At 38.7% G+C, this 25634-nt stretch overlaps 1 protein-coding gene across 1 annotated transcript in view; it reads left to right on the top strand.

Annotated features, from left to right (window-relative positions):
• Nucleotides 1–25634, top strand: part of LOC128530523 (cAMP-specific 3',5'-cyclic phosphodiesterase 4D-like) — a 59016-nt gene that overhangs the window by 20132 nt on the left and 13250 nt on the right. The window lies entirely within an intron of this gene.

Genomic DNA, 25634 nt, shown 5'->3' with positions numbered 1-25634 from the left:
AAACTTTTAGGTCTTTTTTTTTTTTTTGCTTTATAAAATACATCTGTCTGGGGGTGGGTCTGTAAACATTTGCGACCTTCCCACGTCATGGTTTGCTGCAGCAGGTAGATGCCGTGGTTGCTCATGGCTCATCTTTGTACAGTATATATCCGGAATTTTATGTTCACCTGCCTGTGACACTTATATAAGCTGTGTAAACATAGCATTCCAGATTTCGTCCCCCTTTTTATTGTTATATAATTTTCCTTCTCTTGTAGAAAGACTTTTCACTAGAGTTTGAAGCGTGGCTGTGAGAATTTGTGCTCATTCAGCCACAAGAGCATTAGTGAGGTCTGGCACTGATATCGAGCGAGGAGGAGGAGGAGGGAAGTGCAGTTGTTTTTGTTGTTCGAGTTATTTCCGAAGATGTTCGGTGGGGTTAAGTTCAGGGTGTATTGCCATGCTGGAAAAGGTTGTTGAGTAGTTGAGGCTCTTGGTTACAGATCAGGGGGTCGGGGGTTCAAGCCCCATCACTGCCAGGTTGCCATTGTTGGGTGCTTGGGAAAGACTCTGTTTAATATATAATACCCAGGGCGTCCTCGGTGCCAGTCCCATGCCTGGGGTAATGAGTGGGTTGTGGCGGAAGGGCATACAGTACTGTATATGCCCATTACCCCAAGAAAGAGAGCAAGCACTAAGAAGAAAGTTGCAGTGAAAAGAAATCTCAATCTTGCAGAATAAAAAAAGTTGTTCTCTGTTCATTAGTTTAACAGCATTCAGTTTTATAGTATCATATTGAATTGATTGTTGGTGTGAAGGGTTGACAAGGTAGGAATTAAACCCCCGACCCGAAGGTGCGAGGCCACAGTGCTAATCCACTACAACACCATGCCACCTCAGTCTAGAGTTCATCTCGCTACATCCTTCTTTCAGAACCAGTGGACAAGACAAAACCCAATGCTTTATTTTATTTTAATGATAATGTTACCTATAAAAATATATGTATTTGTTTGAATAGGGTGAAAAACTTTGTAGATGAGTTTAAAGAGCAACAGGATGAAAGCTGTGATTATAAGTCACATTTCCACCAATCGATTATCCTTGATTCTGATCTGTGATGATCTTTGCAGGTAATTGTATTTGCTCCTTTCCTGCTGTGATAAGAGAAAGAACAGCTTGCCGAGGGAGCAGGCAAAAGCTTTGTGTAAATTACAATGACAGTAAAATGGGAGCGCTGTATTCTCATGTCAGGACTTGTCAGTCATCCTGCTTTGGACATGTTTAAATCCATACGCAGGAGGTCCGTGCGAACCTGAGTGCTGTCTAACTGGTCTCGTGTCACAACCCCGATGTGGCTTGTTTGGTTGCAATTGAAAGGTCAGAGTCAAACCTGCTACCTGTAAGAGGGAAAAAAACACGCTGCATCTGCACTCATGACATTTCTGGGCCATTCTATCAAACAAGGTCGGGAGGAGATCCGAAACCAAGATCAGGTTAGAGGCCAGGGTGACTGATGGTACTATTACATTTCTTATTTCTTCAATCTGTTTCATGTGATAAGTGTGCATGGCACCAAGTGTGTGTGTGTGTGTGTGTACATTGGGGGGGAAGCTGGCTTCTGACTCGAGTAACAGGGAAAGCACCTAGCCATTTCAAAGACATGAAGGAAAATGTAAACATTTGTGTTTTTAAGACTGGAAATTCTCACTGAGTCAGTGGATTTATGCAGATATTTTGCACAGCAGGATTTTTGCATAATACACAAGACTTTGTGCGGTCTGGTTTCATCTCATCCCTGTGCCTGGGTTTGCATGACATCTCCAGCTGCGAACAATGCATTCCTCTCTGTCAGACGTAAAAAAAGAATCAGACCTAAGACCTGTCATTTCACAGCACTGAGTGATTACAAAAGTATTTTTGTATACGAGGCAACCAGTGGAGATTGGCTTTCAACAGCACTGTAATTTCGCTCTCGATGACTCACCCTCAAGTCAACAGACTCATTAATGTCATAAATATCAGAAGAAAATGCGCAAAACTTTTTTTTTTTTTTTTTTTTTTATATTTCATATTCGTCAGTGTGTAGTTTGCTGAAGAAAATGAAGCCTAAAACTTGTAGCATTAAATACAGAAGACTTTAAAGCTGGATGAACAGATGGCACAGTCCCCAAATCCCACACCAAGTGGAGCATCGGTTCAGCGGTTTGGTTATAATTACCTACAAGGATAGCCAATTGAAGTACTTTCGAAAATGAATCCTTCACGTCTCGGATCCTTATATTAGGAAATATTACAGTTGAAATCACTAGCAAGTGAATGGAATGCAGCTGAGTGCTGCCATCTTGTGGTGAAAAGAAATTTAGTAATGCAGGATTTTATATTTAGATGAAGGTTCTCAGCTCCTTATGCTAGCAGAATCTTATGTTATGTTAAGGCTTTTACAAACAACTTAAATTAAACACTTGTGTTTTTTTGTGTGGGAGAATATGGGTCAGAAAAATCTGAAAAGGAGAATATCTATTTAGGTTAAAAGGTAAACATGTACAGTATATTGAGATTTTTTTTTGATAAACAGCTCATCTTGTATTTCCTTGTTGCTAGTGATGTCTCCTATTAAAGGATGGTTCTGTACTGAAGATCAGTTTTGATTGAAAAACCTTAATGACTATCTTTTCACACATACCGGGGCATTCAAGTCTAGCTGGACTTTTGATTGTGCAGAATAACAGTACAGCTGCAGAAGTTCCCGTAATGTGCACGTCATGCGGTAGGCAGTTTGAGATCATGCATTGGCCTGCAAAAAAATCTGAATGCGTTGGATGATCAAACCAGGCCATATGTTTTCTTAAAGGACAGGTCTATTCCTGGGAGGCCAGTGTTTCTGATCGTGGCTCCGGCATGCTGAGAAAGCTTTCAACCATGATGATATCTAAGCACTAGTGCAACAATAGTATAAATGCATTACACTAGCAGGAAGTTACATAGAGAAATAAATAGGCACCTTACACTTGAAACTGAGTTCTGTTATTCAGGACAAGCAAAAGTCCCGGCCTGACTTGAACAACCTTTGCACATTACAGCAGAGCAAAATTTTTCTTTGCATATCCTACCTTGTCAGAAAGCTGGGGTCAAAGCCTAGGGTCAGATATGATACAGTGTCCCTGGAGCAAAGAGTGTAAAAAAAAAAAAAAAAACTTTCTCTTGGGCTTAACGGTGGAAGCTTTTCTTTTCTAGGGCTTGATCCCCTGATCTTCTAATTAGTAACAGAGCATTTAACTGTTTGACCATTTCTTTTAGAGGAAGCCTATACATAATAAAGTAGCATTAATAATAAGTGGTTGTCCATGTGGGTTTCCTCTGGTTTTTTCAATTTCCTCTGAACTCAGAACAAATGCTGGTAGTTGGATCGGAGCTAAGTTGCTTTAAGTGTGCCAGTGTGTACATATGGTAACCTGGGATGGACTGGCATCCATCCCTTCAAGGATCTTTTCCCTTCTTCACTTGAACTCATGAATAAGCATCACTTCTGAAGCACATTTTTCCTTGGTGATTCAATCCCATTACACATAAATGTGTTCCCTCCAGGTACTCCGGTTACCTCCCACAAGCCAAAATACATGCAGATTAGGCTAATTGCCGTTCCCAAATTGCAAGTAGAGGTCATACCATGGTCATAAAATGGGAATAAATACAACAGTTATCACTATTGGCCTTTATGATATCCAGTTGGTCTACAGAGGATCCCAGATGGATGGATCGATGGATAGATAAATGTGACTATTTTAACCCATCATGTAATGGATAGGTTTTTATATCATAAGATCTTGTCACAAACCTGTCTGTTGTACAAATTCAGTGTCGTTGGATAAATCACTTCCTATCACTAAATGTTCACTGTAATAGGACGGAATACTGAGTAATTATGTAGTTAATAGGTGGCCAGCCGTTAATATATATCATGACACGCTAATTAATTCAGTAAGCTAATAACCTGCTGCATTTGTAGTGGTATGTGTGCGTATGTGTGTGTTGGGGGGGTTTAGTTGCCTAGAAACCCACTGTAACTAAATGAGCAACAAATGGTGTTCGCTAACGTAATGTGTTAAAGTACAGCGAGTTACTTAAGTGCTTTAGTGCCGGCTGAGAGAAACGCAAGGGTGTATGTGATCTTGGAGCGCAGCAAGTTTGTGCCCATGTCAAAAAGACAGACAAGCTATTAATCAGAGATTTGGTTATGAGCTGTGATGTTCAGTAATTGCACTGTGCAAAAAAACTCTTTTATTTTATGCTGGTTAAAATATTTATTTATTTATTTTTTTATAGCCGGAAAATTTTTTTTTTCTTTCCCCAATTCACATATCATGTTCATATGAAGGCATTATACATTATTTTCTGAATTTATTTTGCATTCTGTGATTGGCAAAAAAAAGAGCGTAACATGACCCCACCCACCCAGAGAGCTCGGTCAGTTTTATTTCATTTCTCCTGACCACAGCAGCTGTCTCCTCCTAATTTAAACACCCCTGATCAGTATCCCTTTCATTCTCCTTTGCATCTTGGTATATAAAAGGGAAATGTCCTAGCTTGCTTACATCTCAGAGTTTGTCAGATTATATTAATTTATTAATTGGAATTCAAAAAATATTTGTTTTTTTACAGGATGATGCTTTGAATAGTCTAACCTCACTGCATACATTTCTATTTTTTGCTGTCTTTTATCTCCTGGACACATTATAAGCCTAAATGTGGTTTTGCCACCAAAAGCATTTCCATGTAAATGTAAGACTGGACAGGGACTGGCACTTGCTTGGTCATCAGTTTTAAAGTACGTGTAGCAAGCAGCTCCCATCTAATTATTCATGTATGCCTGACCATCTCAGCGTGACCTTTGGAGAAATTAAAGATTTGCGCCAGTGTGCTACTTCTGGCGTCTCTGTCTCAGCAGAGACGTGCGCACACATCCTTAAGCCTTTTAGATGCCTCGTTACTGTAGAGATGGAGTCTGAAACGGCAGCACAGGCATCTTCTGATGAGCTCGAGTTTTAGAAACATAGAACCAGTGTGTCTGGTGTAGTGTTAGAGGCCTGAATCAGACTTCTAACCTAAAACATGACATTTGAGAATTTCGACACGAAGGCTTAATTAGAGCTGGGAGGTATATTTAATCATTGTACTGCTGGATATCAGCATGGCCGTGGTGATGTAATAAGTGCTGAAGGGATCACAGTCGCACTATATGTGATATGTATGATGCTACTTTTATACAGCATTTCCACAAACACCATTTATTATTATTATTGTTTAATTATTTAACCAGTTACTTTGCTTTGCCAATATTATATTCTTCCATGAACTAACTACTTGTAACCGGCAGAGCTGGCGACCAGCAGTTAGTGTAATTAACAGGGGTGAAAGTAGTTTTGAATTCTTACTGGTTCTACGTAGCCAAACGGTGAGGAAATAAACCATGGACATGAACAGTTCTGTAAATCTCAGAATTTTTTTTCTTTATACTTCTGTTTATTACACCTTAGATTAAAATATAAGGTCACTTCCGGTTAACTTCCAGGTTCCAGGGTTAAATCCCAAATAGTGTTAAATGGAAAGCTAGTGTGCTAGGGTGTACAATCATTTTTCACACAGAGACCAAGTATGGTTTTGGAACGCAAATTATTAAAGCAATTATTATTCCACAGCAATTATTAAAGAGTCAATGTGTTTTTTAAATTGATATTACATTACCAGGTGTTGTCTTGCTGGTTTGAACGTGGTTTTTGGCAGGTAGTTGCCCTCTAGTCAGTATGGCGGATTGTACAAACCTACTTTTACCCATGTAAAACATGCAACCGACGGTTTAATTGTAACTAATAGTTAAATTGTGTAATTAATAGTAATCAGGACACTTGGGACACGGAGTGATGCATAGAATTTAATGTCTCAGTGCTGTTATCGTCCATTATAACCACACGTGGAATGCCTCTCGTCCAGCCTCGACATTTTGATCCCAATGCCTAAGCTACCCTTCCCCAAAACATTTCTATGGAATTAAACCCTGTCTTTAAATTTTATTTTGACTACTGTGTGCTTGTGACATTTTATACACATTTTTTTTTTTTGTTACTTTCATTTTTGTGAAGCTGCTTTGAGACAATGACCATTGTTAAAAGCGCTATATAAATAAAATTGAATTGAATTGAACTTTCAGTAGATATGAGATATATTGTGTGTAATAGACAGAGATTTTATTGTTTCCTAATCTGACAGTAAAACTTAAAATAATTAAAGATCACTGAATGTGTGATAAAAATGGCGAATGTATTTATGCACGTATTATTATTATCATTATTATTATTATTATTATTATTATTAAAAACAAATAAGTAAATGCAGGTGTGAATGACTTTTCTCATAGTTATTTGACTGTATTTCAAATGTTATAAAGGAAAACAGGGGCTGTTCATAAGAGACCTGATGCGAAACTGCCAGAATAACAGGTCTAATGAAATTCATCTTATTTCTTTGAATAGATTCAGTTGTTCACGCGATGAGAAATACCTCTCGGCTGACTGATATTGATGTATCATCTCCTCGGCCATGAGAGGGCACCTTACTGTACAGCAGTTTTCTTTTACTGGTTATGATTCTGAGCACCTCCAGAGGGCGCCAGTGTTCTAGACAGGTATTTCTCACACAGACAGCAGTCTGTTCAGGCACTGAGAGGCTCAGAGGAACCAATGCTTTTAGACTGAAACACTGGTGGCGATGCACTTTGTATTTTTGATGCGTCTCTGGACATCGAGCCTTTGTGTTCCTATTTTTATGTAAAACAGCGCAACGTAAAGAACAAGGGGAAACAATTCATTGAGACAATTCAAAGATAAGATTGTAAACAAGATTGTGAAGGTTGTAAACTCGACTATAAAAGTTTCAGAGCACAACACCGCAGCCGTGGCGGTTCTAAGCAAGGGTGTTATGCTGGTAAAACTCAGTGTAATACTGCATATGCTTTTATCCTAAGTTGTGTGCTAATACCTTTTATTGTCTACGGCTGGCAGCGAGCGAGCATTTGAAAGTAGTTGTGTAAGGCTTTACAGTTATGACTCAGCAGCTCCTCTGGCACCTAAACCAAGATCTGCGCGAACAAGCGAGAAGCGACGGACGTGCAGTGGGGAAACTCCATCGAAACAGCCAAGCACACAGAGACCGAGTAAACACGCAGGCCGTATGCAGAGTCGAGTCTGTGAGTCCGTGGGAGTCGCCATACATGTTTTGTGTGTGTATGTGTGTCTGCGGGAAAATACTGGTAGCTTTGATGGCAATGCATTCTGGAGATTTGCCTCTTTTCATTCCTTTGGACTGTGTAGTCCTGTGGTTCTTCCCCCCACACCACCACATCTCCCTCTCTTTCTTCTACACACGCTTGTCTCTTTTCCTTCATGTTGCCAAGGGTAACAGGAGCAAAACACAAGGAGATGCCACACATGCAGACGTACAGGTTCTGGGGAAGGTGTGTGTATTTGTGGGTGCATGTCATCTCTTATCATAAAGGTTTGCTGCTCATCTTTTGAATTGGAATATCTTTTGATATATTCGAATGTTCGAGGTGTGAGATTTTGAAGCCTTTCTCATAACTGCTGGAGGAATTGACCTGGCCTTGGTTACTCAGGGAAGCGAGATGGCATGTGTGTGCGTGTGTGCTTGGATTTAGCTTGTAAGGCTTCAAGCCCTATTAGTAGGAGGATGATTGACAGCTACGCGCGGTTGTCACTAGGGCACTTGTCTCTCCGTCCTTCAACTAATGATTCAGATAGGCAGAGATGGCCTTCTGACAAGGTAAGCTGAGGCCACTTCCTGCACCCTGGCATGGAACATACACACAGTAACACACAGTCATGACCAGGGCTTGGGAGCTAAAACAAGCTCTAGAGAGCTCTGCAACTCTAGAGCCATTGTTGTATTGTTGCACCAGTAACACTTTATAACTTTTGTAAGCACATTCTGCTATAACATAAACTATTTGCACCATATAGTAACTAATTATTATGTTTTTCCTGATTTTGTGCAACATGATAAAATGATCATGTCATGAACACTTTTCTATGGTATGGAATATGTATTGCTGTTTACAGCAGAAATGAAATGTTGGATTAAAAAAGAAAAAAAGAAATACAAAGTGCTGTTCAAGTAAAACTGGGACTTTTGATTATGTACAACAACAGGACATCAGTTTAAAAATTTCTCTATATAATCCCCTTCTACACTAATGCACTTATCCCAGCGTTTCATTAGTGCTTGGATACCATCAAGGTAGAAGGCTTTCTGCTTTACATCTGACTGCCTGCTTCACATCTGAAACACTGGCCTCCCAGGAACTCCATTAATAGCTTAAGCATTTGTAAATGGCTTAGAGCAAGGTCAGGCCTGTACAGGGGATGTGAAAATAACTCCCAGGTGAGTTCCTGTAATGTGCAAGGAATGTTGGTGAACGATTGTGCATGCATGTTCAGCTTTCTTTAAAATGTTTGCACCTTTTTTTTTATTTTTATTTTTTTTTTTTTTTTTCTTTGTAAATGTTACCCTTTTTTTGTTTACTCCTTCAACCAGAGAAAGTCCCAGTTTGACTTTATAAGTTTTGGGTTTAATTATGTATTTTTAATGTTGATTATCAAATTCAAATCAAATTCAAATTCAAATTTTATTTGTCACATACACAGTCATACACAGTACGAAATGTAGTGAAATGCTTATACGACTGCCATTGACCCTAAAAGAGAATTAAAGTTTACAAATAAGAATAAATATGAATAAAGAAATACGATAGAAAAATTAAATAGAAAAATTAAATTAAACTAGGAAAAATAGAACTAAAAATAAAAATAGAAATCTGACGTACATAAAAATAGAAATATACTGTACAAATTGAAATATACTGTACTGAGAAATATACTGTACAAATTAAAATATACTGTACTGGGTGTGCAAATATGCATGAAACAAAGTGTCTTTGTGCAAAGGTTATTGTGATAATGATTAAAGAGCATTAGGATGATGATGATGATGATGATGATGGTTACTACAATTTAGCCCAATATTCGAAGGACTTGGGCATTAGGTGTTGTATAAGAAATCACACACTTCGATGCATGTTGTTTTATGAGAATAATCCACATTTGGTATGCAAATGACCAAGTGGTGTGTTATTAACAATATGCCGCAGCCATCTTCCAATACTCAAAACATTTGTTTTATTAAACAATTTTTAATGGAACATCCACAAGACAAGCTATTTCTTGTTACTCCTTATGGCGTAGCAATGATACAGTTGTTCTCTCAGCAGCCTCTTGTTTTCTCTCTCTTTGAGAAACACAGATTGTGGTTTTACACATAGAAAGTTTGTCCTAGAGATCTTGCCATGCTGGGAAACGTTACAAAGCAATGACACTCGGGAGTGTCTCCTAAAAAGTGATGCATCCTCCATCCAAGCCCCTGTGTGTGAACTGTTACCATAGTGACAATAAAGTAATAAAATAAACACATAAACATCATCAACATAAATTTGAGACGTACTGTTGAATAACAGGATGTATATACTGTACACCTTCTGACCCAACAGATTGGAGACTTCGATCACATCAGTCTTATATGTGCGAGTGTTTATTGTAGGTTTACCTTTGGGAATATTATATTATATTATGTTCTGTGGGAGTCAACAATAATATCAGATATTGGCATCGGGCCAGAATTCTCATTTTCAGTGCATCACTATAAATATCAGGGCTCTGCCAAATGAGTTGAATTTAATTATTGTTAAAGTTTCTGCATTGTTTGAGATGTATAAAGAGTGTTGGATGTATGTTTGCTTTCTTTCTGGAGTAACGATTACACAAAAACACACATTGCATGATGTAATCCTTGGGTTAGATATAGCTTAGCCAGTTACTTTTAGATCCTCTTATAATATCCTATAGTATTTATAAGCTGTAAAGATTGGATGTGTTTGATTGGAAAGCTTGTCACAATCTTTTCCCATCTATCACTGCGACATTTCAGATCAATATCGAGCTACGGGACATATGTAACGTACAAGAACACATTTTGTGAATCTTCTTTATTTGATAAGGGAAACAGCTGCATTTAGTGGGTTGCTCTTAGCTTAGGAGTTTCTCAAAACACTGTTTTTCCAGTCATTGTGGAAAGCAATGAGATCTCTAATAGAATGATATTTTTTGCAATATTATTATTCATAGTTGTAAAGCAAGACATTAGCGGAATGACTTTTAGATTTTCTTGTCATGTTGTACAATTACAGCACTATGCAAGCATACAAAAAATATTATTATTCACTCACTTGCACCCTGGACACATGCTGTGGTCAAAATGGATTCCAGCTGGAGCCACTTCTGTCTGCGATGAAACTGTCTCCAGGCAAAGAGCATTTTTTTCTGTGATACAGAGCAGTTTATTCCTTTTGACCAAGCAAAAGTGGAATCTAAGTCTGGTCGATGTAGACGCAGTTTGGTCAAGCTGAGTGCTTGTGCTTCAAATATTAATAAACAGCTGACTGCATTAGACAACCTGCTTTAAGCATGGTTGGGATTATTTATTATTGATGTGATCAAAGCTTCAATTCAAGCACGGACTTGTGGTGATGAGACTTTGTCCAAGAGTGATGAGGCTCTTGGCCGAAGTAAAAAATTGGAATGACGCAAACGTTTTATAAAAGGCTGTACGTCTGTGAACAATGATCCCGGTCGTGGTGGCTCAGAGCCCACTGCAGTTGTTCCTGTGGACATTCAGTAAGTAGAACACCAGATCCTTGTCAATTGATGGATAATTTGTCACCAACTTGCAAAACAGACCGTACGCACAATCATTTACAAACACCATTTGCACATTACAGGGACTTAGCTGTGAGTTATTGGTACATCATCGTACACTCCTGGTCCTTGCCATCTAGACCAAGCCATGTCCTTATGTTTGCACCATTAAAAGAGTCCCTGGAAGGCCAGCGGTCATGGCTCTGGCAAACATCCAGTCTTTTCTCTCAGTTTTCTCGATCAAAAAAAGGATTTACAATACAGTGTACTTGGTGGGGGCTTCTTTAGCATGGTTACTGCATCAGTGAGACATGGCATGGTGGCGACCAGCCTGTGGCACAGCTTAGGCATCATTAACGACCAGGTTGCTTTGATAGCAGTTTTCAGCTTTGATTACCCTCTTGCCAGTGTTCGTACCTTATCTCTATGGCTGTGCAGTTCAGAGGATGAAACAGCATCGTTGATGGCAACAGATTCTAAACAGCGGTCCACTTGTTTCAAACCATTCACGAGGACATTGTGCTATACTCTCGACTCAAGTCTGGTACACTGATCCACCACTGTGCACAAAGAGTGTTCAAAATACTCAAACGTACCAGAATTTTGGTACGCATGCCCGAATCCCCAGTGGAATAGGACCCTTCCAGTTGTTAGAATCTGAATGACTTCGCTGTCCTTAGATTGTTACACTTTATTTGGCTAGTCCGCTGTAGACACTGTAGATAAGTATCAACCAACCTATCAGACAGTATGTCAACCGTTTAATCGTTAATGTTTAAACAGGGCGTTCATAGACTATAAACTTATCTCTAATCCTGACACCTTTCCAAATTTATTGTAGAGTTTATTGCTATATTTCATGACATTGTTTAAAGAAAAGACAAATATACTTGTTTGTGAAGCAGTTACCAGATGCTTAATAGGACACCAAAGGCAGACGTCTTACCCTTTTTTTCTCAGATGGATTTCACTCTGTCATTTCGTTTGAAGCAATTCCAGTAAAATGCTTGTGGAATCCAATGCTTCATTTGTACTGTCCAGTGGATCAGGATGTGGCACCTCTCATATTTGAAGTGCATGCATTCAGGTACCTCTTCAACTTCTTTCTCTGTTAACAAAATTATCACAAGTTCATCTCATGTCATGTCCTGTTCACAAATACCACCAACTCTTTTCCAGACACATACTCACCTTATTAGTCACGTGTTCATCCATGACGCACATGGTAAAAAAAAAAAAAATTACTTTGTGTCATTTCTTGAAAAGTAAAAAAAAAAAAAGAGGATGAGGAAGAACAAGATCCTAAAACATAAGAAGCCATTGATTCTGTTTCTTTCAATAAATCAATCCTGGTTTTAGTGTTGCAAACTGCTAAAGATGAGCAAAGCAAATCACAGCATCATGAAGAGATTATAAGGTATGGAGTAAAGTGGATAATTTAGTAAGCTAAAAGTAATTTTTATTAATTGACATAATTATTGGTGTTATAGTCAAAAGTCGATTAGATTCAGTGGTATGAGCAAAATGTTCATTTTGAGGTCAGCGCATATTGTGAAGCCACTCGTTCAGAAAGCAAAATTGGGTAATTTCCTGTTTTGTACTAATACAATATAGGTCTTATTGTCACAAAATTTAAGCATGACACACCAATGACTCCTGAATTCTGAATTCATCAATGACTACTGAAAGTCAAACCTGTATCAATATACTTTATACGGTTTATAATGTTTAATTTGGGTGGCATGGTGGCGTAGCACTGTGGCCTCGCACTTCCAGGGTTGAGAATTAGATTTCACCCTCGGGTCTGTGTGTGTGGAGTTTGCATGTTTTTCCTGTGCTTGGTGGGTTTCCTCCGGGTACTCCACACTGATCACACATGAAACAGGATAGCTATATAAATGACGGAAAGATTTTGTCTGTACATTGGTTAGAACTCACTTTTTCAATGATATCTTTGTTTTATACATTGGAGAATCCAAAACCATTCTCAGGATATTTTCTGTCCAGAGTTGTTTTAAGGCAAAACTTAATCTTTATCCTATCTACTTTTTCTATTTCTCGTCTGTGATTTACTCTCCGATTACTGAACAGGCAATCTATTTGGCTGATGACAAAAGAAGTACAACTTAGCGTAAACAAGGCATAAACAACTTTTCTATATCCTCTCTTTCCCATTGATTGTAATAAAATAAAATGACAATAGGTTTAAAATCTTGCTGTGAACTTGGTAGCTACCAATCCAGTGGAAACCAATACCATCTAATGTCACACCAAACAAAATTTTGTGATTGTTACAGTTTTTAAAAAAAAAAAGTAAGAGGTAAGGGAAAAGTAAACAATATCACTGATTACATTAAAGCTGATCTGCTTATTTTTAGCTTTAACCTTTAAACTATTTCTAACTCTTTTCCCTTCAAAGAACGGTACTTCAGCTAGTCATACCTATTATGTTATGGTCGTGTATGTTAAGATTCTGGACTGTTTCTGTTAACCCTACAGGTGCAGGCTTGGATCTGAGTACACCTGACCTCTAAGTCTGGTAGGTTTGTGTATTATGTGCGCTCTACGCTGTGTCTGGGCACGGGCCACTTGAATCGGTGGTTTCGAACACAGAACCATCTACTTTGGCATGGTTTAAATCAATTAGAGAAAGTCAACAAAACATTAAACATAAAAGTTTACAAGGAGATCTATCTCCTCTGATATCTCAGTGTGTGCCCACGGCAATCTCATCCACGGAACTCCTCAGAACCATAGCCGATAAAGCATTAAAGTAGATGAGGGGAGCACAGTCGACATTTTCTCAGAAATATCAATAATATTAGGTATGGCCCGAAGGTTGACTTACTTTAACTCCCCTGTGTGTTTATTGACGGCTCTTGAACCAACTACTGTAGGTGTATACTGCCACCTGCTACAGTATGTAAGAGGGTGTGAATACACTAATGTTCTTGGCTGCGGAACAGTATTGCTAATGGGAAAGCTGGCAGAATGGTGGGCAATCATGGCACTCCTTACCTCTGTAAGTTACGAATCACAAAAAAAGTCTCTCTGGATCATCCAAAAAAAGATGACAGGACATTCACTTTATCATTTCCATTTAAAACATCAAGAAAACACAACATGTTACAATAAACACATAAAAACATTGAGTCAAGCACATGACACTTTATTGTAGTTCTGATTCTTTTTAACAGGCCTCAGATTAATATGGGCTTAATGGCCTGATGTTTCGTGAATATTACATTATTTTAATATTGCATTAGTTTCTAAAAAAGGATTTAACAGCCTTGAAATAATGATCAATGAAAGTCTGTACATTTTTTTTTATTTTAAAAATAAAAAGGGGAATAATGTGTAGTAACGCCAAGGGTTTGATGTCGTATTTCTTTAACAAAAGGCCCTTTATTGAAGGAAGAAAATCTGGTGACCTGATGGGATACAGAGAACAAATGTTTTGTGTAATCGTCTCCTTCCCCCATCTGAGAAGGCTATGTTCCACATGTGACCCCAGTGTCCCAGTTATATTGCTCTAGGAGTGACATTTGAGTTGTTTGGTCTCTATACACTGTACAGATGAAGAAGTCAATATGGGTGAGGTACAGTGAGGTCACTAAGCCCTCATGATGCTCTTTCTTCTTGAGTTTAATGGGCTTTTTTTCTCACGGTAAAAGTGCAGATAACAACCGCAGCCCACACAGTACAACGCAGGGACTCGGCACTGACTCTGACCCCATTATTGACTAAAAGCTATGTTGCTTTTGAGGCCCAATTACTTTTCTGCCTGCACTGCCCGAGAAAAGGGCTCCGCTCTTCAAAAAACAACTGGGGGTGGAGCAAGACGCAGGGAGCGCAGGGACTGGATGTTTATAGATGCTGTTTTTTAATGCAGACTTTGTGTTGTTTCAAAAGATTTTTAAAAGAAGATAGTATTAGTATAGTAGTATAGTGTAGTATAAATCCCGTAAATGCTACGGATATTGTGATAACGGTGAATTAATGACTAGAACGCAATGGTGCTTTGCCGGCTTGTTCCCTGGCAGTCAAGGGGTAAACACGCTGTGCTCTTACTTAAGCGACCATGGTTCAAGTTCTGCTCAGACTATTATAAAAGTGTCCATGATGAGGGCGACTGTGGCTGAGAAAAAACACTCTGAAATGGCAATAGTAAGAAACCTTGAGAGGAGTCAGACACATTTGGGTGATATCGACTAGGAGAGACTGGGCTACAGTCATACTGCACAACCAAAAAATAAATTGTGATATTGTGCTGAAAAAAGGAAATTCTATATAAGTCTGTATATGTATATTTATTAAAATATAGTTAAAATGCCTTGGATTAAGGGTAAAGGGTTAACGTACATGATTTGTTTTCTTTATGCCGTGAAGGTTAATTCATAGGAACCTCACACAGTAGTATAGTGTAGTGTGTATTATCTAGATAGGGTATTTATTTTGAGAACTATAAGTTACAAGACAATCTAATACCAAAACCCTAATCGCACAAATTTCTTCAATGAAGTGAAGATCAAGAACGCTAGACGTCTCATCTGAAATAGTCTTTTGTTTAATGGTTTTTCTAGGACTCAGTGGGTCCCCACAAAATACACACTGTAATACAAATGTATTATAACCGTTGCTTAAAGTAAGGAAATACTGAAGTGTAGGCGTGTGTAATTTAATATATATTGAAGATGCAAGAAGCCACACTTTGTATATAATAGTCCATTTGATTATGCTGCGAAATTCTTCATACTGTGAAAATGAAGAGACAAAGTTAAGACATTTCTTTTTGTATTAATACTATATAGTTTTGAGCCAAAAGTACACCTGTAGTCTGAAAATTGTTGGGCTGTTGAGGGCCGGTAATTTGCCAAAGCACTTACAGAACACTCATCAACAGCGGTTCTCTTCTGAAGTACTGAGGACTCATTGTGCTGCATTGTGCTTTCTCTGACACCTGATTCAGCTCATCAGGGGCTTGCTAATTAGCTGATAAATGTAACGAGGCGTTTAGAGCAGAGGACACATGGCCATAAAGTAGATCACCAGCAGTGGGGTTAAGAACAGTCTTTTGCAAGAGGAAAAAAGCTAATCTTTTTCATTTTTATGAACTGAATCTAAACATAATCTTTACTTATTTGCTGATATGGAATTTTCCATTATGTGATAATAATTGCTTATTGCAAAAATGAAATGAAATAAGCCTGGGTCTAAATAATGATACCTTAGTGTTGGGATGCAGACAGACTGAAGTGTAAGTCAGTCAGCTAAATTTTAAATATGTAGTCAAGAAAAAGATGCAAGAGGAATCAAGGGATTGTATGAAGCATTATAAAATTCATATGGTTGTATCTTAAATTAGAAGTGGCAGTCATGCACCACTGACCATTCATCACTTCAGCGCTGTTGCCATAGTTTCGTATGTCATTTGCTCATGTATAAAAAAAGTTATTTATAGTAGTACAGTATGTGGCTTCTCTGTAATTTATGTCAACAGTATGAGCAATTGTAAAGATAAAAATAAAAAGAATTGCATTTAGAAAATATTTTCTTCACTGTGAGTTAAAAGTGAAAAAAAAAAATAATCTAAACATAGCATAATAAAAGATTAAATAATATGTCAAACTCTTTAACCCCAAAATATGTCTAACTCTTTAACTTAATGGAAATATAACCAGTATATAATTTAAATGATAAATATAGGTATTCACAGAGTGAATAACATTTATCTCATTATACATCATATATCTGAGCAGTTTAGGATGTGTGCATCACTTTACTTGTGATGCATAGTTTCCCACCTAAAATTTCACTTCCAAGTTCAAAATCAATACTACGGTGTAGTCGGCTTGAATGTAAGAATCCACTTGAATATAATTCATGAATATGACTTGGTGCTTAAAATACGAAAGCTCATCAGATAAAGATGCAAAGTAGGAAGGGGGGATGGTTCACTGCTGAGCTCTGTGTGGCGTTTTTATTTTTTCTGTCCTCCATCCTTCTGTGTTTTTATTATTTTTATTTCCCCACCTCCCCAAAACGTGATTGAAGCCCACTCACAACTGAAGCCTCGATTATCCACTCATGGAAAATTTTGGGTTACTTTATAAACTACACACTACAGTTCTTACAGCTACATTATGCACATGTCCGTGGCTGTTGCTCTTGAAATATAAACAGTTCAGTGATGTGGTTTTCCTATTTCTCCGAGCAACCCAGAGCCTCAGATATTTTTAAGTATGCTTGATATCTGCATCTTGTTACAAGTACAGTAATAAAAAACTACCACTAAGAGCATGAGAGAAAATATAATCCTCTCATCAGTTTGTCTGTTTGTGTGGGACAACGAAATGTAAAAAACATTCCTGCGAGCGTCTAATTTTTTAAACTTTGGCATCGCCTTGCCGGGTGATGTATCCCATGCTCATGCAAAAGTTTTGACTGTTTAAGAAGGATTAAATCATTGGCCTGCATCAAGCAAAGAAAACAACTAAGGAGACTAAACAGCTGTGTGGCCATAAATAAGCACTTTTTAGTAGGCCTATGGGAAGAGCATAAAGATTGGAAAAGTCATGTGGTCTGAGTGATGGCGCGTACAGGTTATCACATCTAGGGTTGATTTCTTCCTGGGAAATCTTTCATCCAGGAATCAAATTCTGAAATAGTTGCTTTGGGAGCAGAAGAAATTCCTGAAGAAATTTTCACACATAAACTGACCTTAATATATATAGACCTCAAACCTTTATGGGGTGATTCAACTCTCCTGTCATAAATAAATGTCTCAAGCAAAAATGTATGCAACTCTAGACAGAATTGAATGTTGTGATGATGCATAATCTTGTTGAAACAGTGCCATGATAAATGCGTGGCATAATCAGAGTTTAAGGCAGGCAAATGAAATACTAAGGCAGGGGACTTGTTTTTTGGGGTGTTGGGGGGGGGGGGGGTGATGGTGGGAGGGATGCAGGCAATGTCTCAGGCATTAATGAGCTCCTGATCTACCACAATCATGATCATAATGAAGTGATCACTATAGAAGAATGAACGTAAAATTACTCTTATTCTCAGTTAGGTTTTTTTTGCCACTGTTGCCACTAGCTTGCACATTCGGGACCAACGGTTTTTAATGTATATCCAGAATTCTTATTCCTGTGAAACAGGGTTTTTTTTAAGTAGTTTTTTGTAATGAAAACAGACAATCGAATTAAAATGGTATTGAGTTACAATATATTAAGATGGACTAGTGTCTCATTTTGTATCCCATGCAACCCAGAGGACGATGAACAGGATAAACTGATTAGTAGCTTATTTATTTTAATTAATTATGTAATAAAGTGGAACCTCGGATTACGAGTAACACAGTTTGAGTGTTTCGCAAGACGAGCAAAGATTTTTAATAAATTTTGACTTGAAAAAACGAGCATTGTCTTGGCTTACGAGAACCGAGTATCATGTATTGCGCACGCACTTCTTGTTTTGCCGCTGAGCGTCACATGATCACAATTTACTTCAATTCTTCCACTCCCTCCTCCTTTCGGGTTCGCACACACATACAGACACACTCTCCGCCTTACACAGAAACTCCACTCTGTCGCGATTCTTTTTAAAGGTAAAGTGCAGGTTCTTTTTTTTTTTTCTTTTTTTTTACTTTACAGCAGTGATTCCGTTAGTATGCGCTCACGCGAGTGACTAGCAATGTTCCTTGCAAATTTTTCCGATAAAACAGTCTCTCTGTTAATGTGTAACAAATACATACACTGCGCCTGCGCGCACAAATGAAACCACTTATCTGTTAAGATTTATTTTCACTTTTTTAAAGGTAAAGTGCAGGTTAATTTGATTTATTTTTACCTAATATTTTGTATTAATTATTTTGATGTATTTATTTTTTTGGGCTGTAGAACGACTAATTTGAGTTTCCATTAAAAATTGTAAAAATTGAATTTGGTTTACGAGTGTTTTAAAATACGAGCCCACTTCCGCAATGAATTATGCTCGTAATCCGAGGTTCCACTGTACTGGTAATTAAAATGTGGTCAGGGGAAATTTTATATTAGAAGTATGCAGTAGAAATGTAAGTAGACATACATTGAGTAGACATACTACAGTAGATTAGATTATTTGCTTTTTCTTTTTTTTTTGAATGTCTGGGTCTAGAGATTTTTAATAAAACTGCAGAAACATTCAGCAGTCCGTCACACATCTTTATCGAAGCATCAGCTTGCAGTCAAGGCACAGCATGAAGCTGCAGACAGCTCTCTCCCCTCCCTCTTTCCCACTCTCTTCCTCACTCCCTCACTCCCTCCCTCTCTCCCTCCCTCTCTCTCGCCCTCCCCGCATGTCTTGCTCTCCCACTCTAAGCACCACACCACACCAGTGTGCTGCCATCCTGACAGAAGCTCACTATTCCAACACCGGCACGCTCTGCTCTTCCACGAGCCCTTTCCTCCTTTGCGGTTTCGTCCCCGTTCTATTTTTTCCTCCCTCCTTTTTTTTTTTTTTGCATCAGAGTGCTGAGGAGGTGGCTGAGAGACGGAGTTGCCGAGTTGCCCTGCTCCCCCGTTGGCGCGGGCTGGGAGCCGGTGGACGGGATTAACAGCCTTGGCGAGTGAGCCGGACGGATTGCAGGATGGCACAGCAGGACACGCTGGCTGTGCCACCCATGCCCAAGCATGTGGGGTTGAACGAGGACCTGGTGAAGATCCTGAGGGAGAACCTTTTGCAGCAGGAGCGCCCGCGCGGGCACCGTCGCTCACCCGCGGCCATCTCGCCCCGTTTGTCGCCCCGCAACTCGCCACGCCTGCTGCGTCGCATGCTGCTCAACAACAACATCCACAAGCAGAGGCGGTTCACCGTGGCACACACATGGTAGGAGCACAAAACCGCTGTGGGGCTGTGTGTGTCTAGTTAAGGGGCTACACGTTTAAATGGGTTTCATATCGTGTGACTCTTTAAAAAGCAGTATGAAAATCAGCTGGTGTCAATCAGGGGCATGTTTGTGTTTGCAGAGGTTGAATTATTCAGGCTTAAATCTTGTGCTCCATGAAAACGGTTTGTATTTCTCCACATGCAAAGCAGAATGTTAATGTGAAAGCAAATTTGAATGCACATTTCCGCCTCCTGATATCACGACCCTATTCAGAACACCTGGCAGCCTGTGCTGCTGCATAAATCACGTTTGTGCAGGCCTGTACTTCTGAACCTTCCTGACGGGAATTTCATTTACTTTTATCTCTCTCTTTTCTTCATCTTCCTATTTCATCGTCCTCTACTCAACAATGAGAGAAGTGACAGAAATAAATGTTTCCTTTTATTAGATTGTGTGCCAAGATACTTGGGTGTATTTCACACCATCCTTCACCAGGGTGTCTGTTTTAGTTTCACCGACCTGCACCGCTGCCTTTTTCGTAGAGGCAGCTGGATTGGTGTCAGAAGCTTCCTTTCCAAGATCTGATGTACTGTAAATTTCACTAGAGCTTTTCATCTTATTACCATTTTAAATATCTTGAGCTGGCATACTTGTAAAGATTTTCTTTAGGCAAGAGCACAGACCCAAGCTCATGCTGCTCATCATATTCATTATGGTGTGACTGCTGTGGAACCCTCGCAGCGCCATGCAGCGTTAAACCCAGAACCAGAATGGCGCACGCCATTTCCAAAAATCCATTTAAGGCTTCTCTGAAGCCAGTGCGTCAAATCTGAGCTTATTATCCAATGAGCATTCTCATGCTGCGTGCAGGCATGTAATCAAGAAGCCACAGCTTTAGCTCATTATAGATATAGAGGTTAACGTTGCTGCCGTTGCCGTTCTTGTTGCTATGTACTTTATACTGTATCGTCGTGAAGACATGTTCAAAGGAAACGTGAATCATCTACGCAAATGCGCACAATTACTGACCTGCAGCCACTCGGTGCCATTAACTGCGCTTGTCATGAAATTGTCTTCCGTGAAGTGCCTCTCTAAGGTGAACACTTTCAAGTGGGTTTAATATCATGGCTGCACTTATAGGAATTTCTGTTTTTACGAAGCACCTGTGACAATCCATCTGGCAGTCTTTGGGAAAATGTGATTTTCCTCCACCTGTGCTATTCTTTAACACTTCTCCGAAAGATGATGCTGAACAGATATCAAACCTGTTAAAAACTGTTCGATTCTTTCGGAAAAGAGGTAATGAAAGATTTTCCAAGAGCCTATAAAAAGAATGATCCATATTACAGTTTATATAATCGAAATATATATAAATTCAGATGTCGCATTTTGATTGCCGCATCTCTAGGTAAGGACCTCTAGACTTAGCAGCAGCCCGTACCCAAGTAGAGCTCTCCCCGCTGATCGTTTTCACTTCCCTGTGTAAAGATCGAGACGGACAGCCCGTCAGCACCAACAGTCACGTAGGATTTAAACGTGGGAACAATCTCAACGATGCTGCTTGAGAGAAATGAAAATCTCAGTAACAAGGGTGTCACATTGCCAGGTTGAGAGCCCGGATAAAATGATGTGTGACTGGCAGAAGTGTTAGCAAAAACACCGGCACCATTCATTTCTGTTCTATATTTGTTCATATAAAAATAGAAGGTATTTTTTTACGGTCAAGTTTAAATCATCTGGTGTACAACTACAGTAAGGCGGATATTCAATATTTAAGACTTGATTTGTAAGATCAAGTTATTGGTGGTGATTGCAATTGAATTCGAACCATCGAGGTAACCTTTCAGACAACCAAGCAAACTTCCACAATGTCTACAGGATGCTTTTTGTCTGAATTCACCTCTAGAGATTGCTATAAATGGCAAATTATTTCAAGTCGTAACTTCTCATTTGTTTAACTTGAAAATATGCTTTTTCTTTCTAGTGGATCTCTAGTGAAGCCATTTGTCACAATGCTTTTACACACCATACTCAGAACATACCTAGGTCTAGCAGCATGGCATGATGTTAAACTTTTTCTTTATTAGCAAATTTGGAGGGCTACAGAAAATAGGACATGAGACTAATTCTGAGCAATGACCAGACTTATTGCAATTAGATTCATCAAGCTAAGGGCTGATGATCCTAGCGGTTTCTCTGCACCAAAAAGTGCTTGAAAGCTTAATCACTACTTGCAGCTGTATTTTCATTTTTTTTTTTTTTACGGCATTATTCTTGGTCAAATGATTTTGTTTTGGCATCGTCATTGTTTTGTTGTGTAACTTATCCAAAACTTTACATGTGGAAATGTATATATTTTCTACTGTGCATAAAAAAAACACTGTAGACTTTACTGAATTTAATATGTTTTTTATTTATGTATTGTAACCGCAAGTAAAGTAAAGAACAACACACATTTGAAAACTGGTTACATATAATTGGAGAAAAAGACTGCATTCCAACTGCAGTGATGATGCAGTCTGGACAATTTGGCTTCTGGTATCTGATTACAACCTGAATTAATTAGATATATGTTTGGCATGTAGCTATTACGCCACATAATAGTAGTGTGACAGTCACTGTGTGTCTAAATCACACTTGTCTAGGAAAAGTTACAGAGCCCTTCAGGCAGGGTAATTGGTTTTGTACAGCATTTCTTAAGATGATGACCGCATAGAAATGAAAAGGTAATTTTGCAGCACAGTGGTGTAGTGGTTAGCACTGTGGCTCCACACGTCGAGGGTTCGAGTCCCACCTGTGTTTGATGAGTACTCGGGTTTCCTCCCACAGTCCAAAGATACTAAGATTAAGCTGAATGCTATTTTCAAATTGCCAATAATGTGGAAGTTTGTGTGCTTTTGCTTTGTGATGGACTGCCACCCTGGGTGACCCTGTACAGGATAAGTGATGTATAGAATGAGTGAGAGTAATAAAAGTGAAATTAAAATTTTTTTAGATTGCTTTGGTAGATTGTTACTTTCATTTCTTTAGGGTGTTGAGGTATTTTATAGGCAGAAAAAGCCAATTTGGCCCAAATTGGTTTTTGCCTCCTTCGCCTCCTCCTATATCCAGGGGATGTAGTCCGCTCTCGCTCATGTTTGTGACAAGATTTAATGCATTAGCACTGGGAAAAAATGTTTTTTACATAATAATATATTGCATGCTGTCATATTTTTATTCGCTTTTATTATAAATGACCAGCTAATCTTTTCTTGATTTAAAAAATATATGTTCAGCAATAATAAATGGCTGTATATGGCCATTATTACTGGTATGCCTTTATTATAAAAATAGCATAAGGCAAATACAAACACACTAAAGTTGTTAATTATTGATCATGTTTGACATGTTTGTTTTTGACGATGAATTTTCAGACTTAATTTCAGAAACGTGACAGGCCTTAATTTGGATACATATCACGCATATTCTTAGAACCAGGGTTCCTTAAGAGTTCTTTAAATGGTTAATGAGTCCAGGAACTTACCTGTGTCTCCAGACTACGGATGTTCACTTCTGTTGTAGCTACAGTAGCTACATCTTTTTATGTTGTAATATGTTTACTAAATAATTCAAAAAATTGCAGTGTGCTGTTTTAAAAGGGAGGCAAACTGTTTTCTTCAACCTGTTTTCAAGTGAAGTCTCACACCTGGTGTGATGTTTATCCTTGGAAAAAAAAATGGCAATGTGAAATATTTTCACTACAGTAAAAAAAAAAAATGTAATCAGAATGATTTCGTGCAGTATTGCATGCAAGCTGTTCTCTCCCTCTTTGTCTTTTTTACACTCTCCCACACATACACTCAAACGTTCAGTCACGATTCTGTTCTTTTAATTTTCTAAGAGATTTGATGCTTCAGTATTAAGCCGCTGTACAAATACCTGGGACAAAGTCCTGCAAAGGTTCCTAATACAAGCCCTTGGTAAATGTGTGTATGCATGTAAGAGAACGCAGAAGAGAGAAAAGTGAGCCTGAGGCCTGAAGTGATACCTGCCTGGAGCAGGTGAGTGGGAGGCCAACCTTAACCTCCCCATCCCATCTCTGAATTTCTAGAAATCAGCCTGAGCTCTGCGTTTGTGCTGTTAAACTTCCTGATACGGGGTGGGATGCATCTCTGGCAGCCTCTGTAGAAGCTTCCTCTGTAGAAAAATGATTTTACTTTGTACATCATCAGCACGCTGTTCTGTGCCAAGCTCACTGCAAACAAGCAGCGGATATGCAGGGCTTTTGCTCTACCAACAGAAAGCAGTAACCTTGATCAAAAGATTGTTCTCTCAGGCAGAGGATTTGGAACGGCTGCCACTTGGAGAAAGCAGAAGGTCATCTTTATGAAAGGTCTCCTATGTCTCCACAGACTACAGTTGACGTCAGCAGAATAAGTGGGAATTTTTGTTAGGCTGTTCGTGTACCGGAGGCAAATCAGATGGAGCATCAGAGAAGACAGAATAATGGTCATTAAAAGAAGCCCTTATTGTGTCTACAGTTATGGACAAAGTAAATGTACAGTAGATGATTGTGGAAAAGTTTTGTAGTGGCACCATGATGGAATATTACTTTTAAAGATGCATTGATAAATATTTATATACATGATATATATTTGTGTGTATTTTTAGGCTTTCTGTTATACTGATACCGACCCCGAAATTAAAAAGCTGTTTAGCATTAAGCAAACAAATGCATCATTTGAAAACTTCTTTAGTTCTGGTTGTATTGGTTGCTACCATTTGCTGAGCAAATTATTTTTGTTATGATATTTAAACCGTGTCTTCAATAGAAAGCATGTAACTGTACATGGATCAGCTGAGTGCAGATCAATATCAGCGTATGTGGTCATTAAAATGATCGTAGAGAGCAGTGGAGTGTACCTTGACTCACAAACAAAGTGTAGACACTGGAGAAAAAGAGTGTGTGTGGAGAACTGAAGTGCTCTCACAAGCAACAGAGTCTATGCATTAGAGATTGGGGAAAAAAATCTTACGATTCCATTATGTATTGCTAAACTGACTCCATATTATTATTATTTTTGTTTTGGATTTCTTTTTCCAGTTTTTCTAATTTAGTCGTATCCAATCCCCCCATCACTGGGGTGCTCCCATGTTAAGGCTACTATTAACATTCAGTCAGGAGGGCCAAAGACTATCACGTGTTTCCTCCAAACCACGTGACACAAGCCAACCACACCTTTTCGAAACTGTTCACTCTGAGCTAATATGGTGCAGTTCCTTGATAATCCTGCAGGTGTTCAAAACTACTAACACACACTGGCAGGCAGCACAGTATTTTGTGTGGTAGGAGTTTGTTCAGAATTGTAACAAAATCTTAAAAGAAAAGTAAAAAACTATTGAGAATCAGGATACAAATTACAATAAAAATCGAAACGGCAGCTAGGTATCCTGATAATATACTGTAGTATTGGCTGGTCCCTTCGATTCAATTTCCTACTATGCATCCTTGCTTCACTACTACACACTTGTTTAGTTTGCAATCAATATACATCACATTCTGCTCATTTTAATAACAATGCTTGCTCATACTGCTCTTTGGCCTTTGGTCTCTGTCAAATATGATGTTTAAATTCCATTAGATTATATCAGGAAACTGAGGCTGAGATGGTTCAAATGTTACTCTACATGTTGGTAGTACCTATTACAAGTTGGTAGAGTAACTGTTCCTCTATGCACAGGTACTACTCAACATACTCTCCACCACAAGTCATGCATTTGTGCAAACATTGAACCTAACTTTTAAATCCTCTTTAAAAAACCCCTTTGTTGCAGTTGATCTCACACACACTGTCATTCACTCAGTCAATCATTTAGAAACACCTTCTAATTCCATGGTCTTTCCTGGTAATTTCTTTCTACATTGTAAAACAACGCTAAAGGTATCCAAAATATGCACTCATATCTCCTTTGAACAGTTGAGACGT

This window comes from Clarias gariepinus, chromosome 9 (assembly GCF_024256425.1).
Source record: "Clarias gariepinus isolate MV-2021 ecotype Netherlands chromosome 9, CGAR_prim_01v2, whole genome shotgun sequence".
Lineage (NCBI taxonomy): Eukaryota > Metazoa > Chordata > Actinopteri > Siluriformes > Clariidae > Clarias > Clarias gariepinus.
This window is presented reverse-complemented; position numbering and strand designations above follow the sequence as displayed.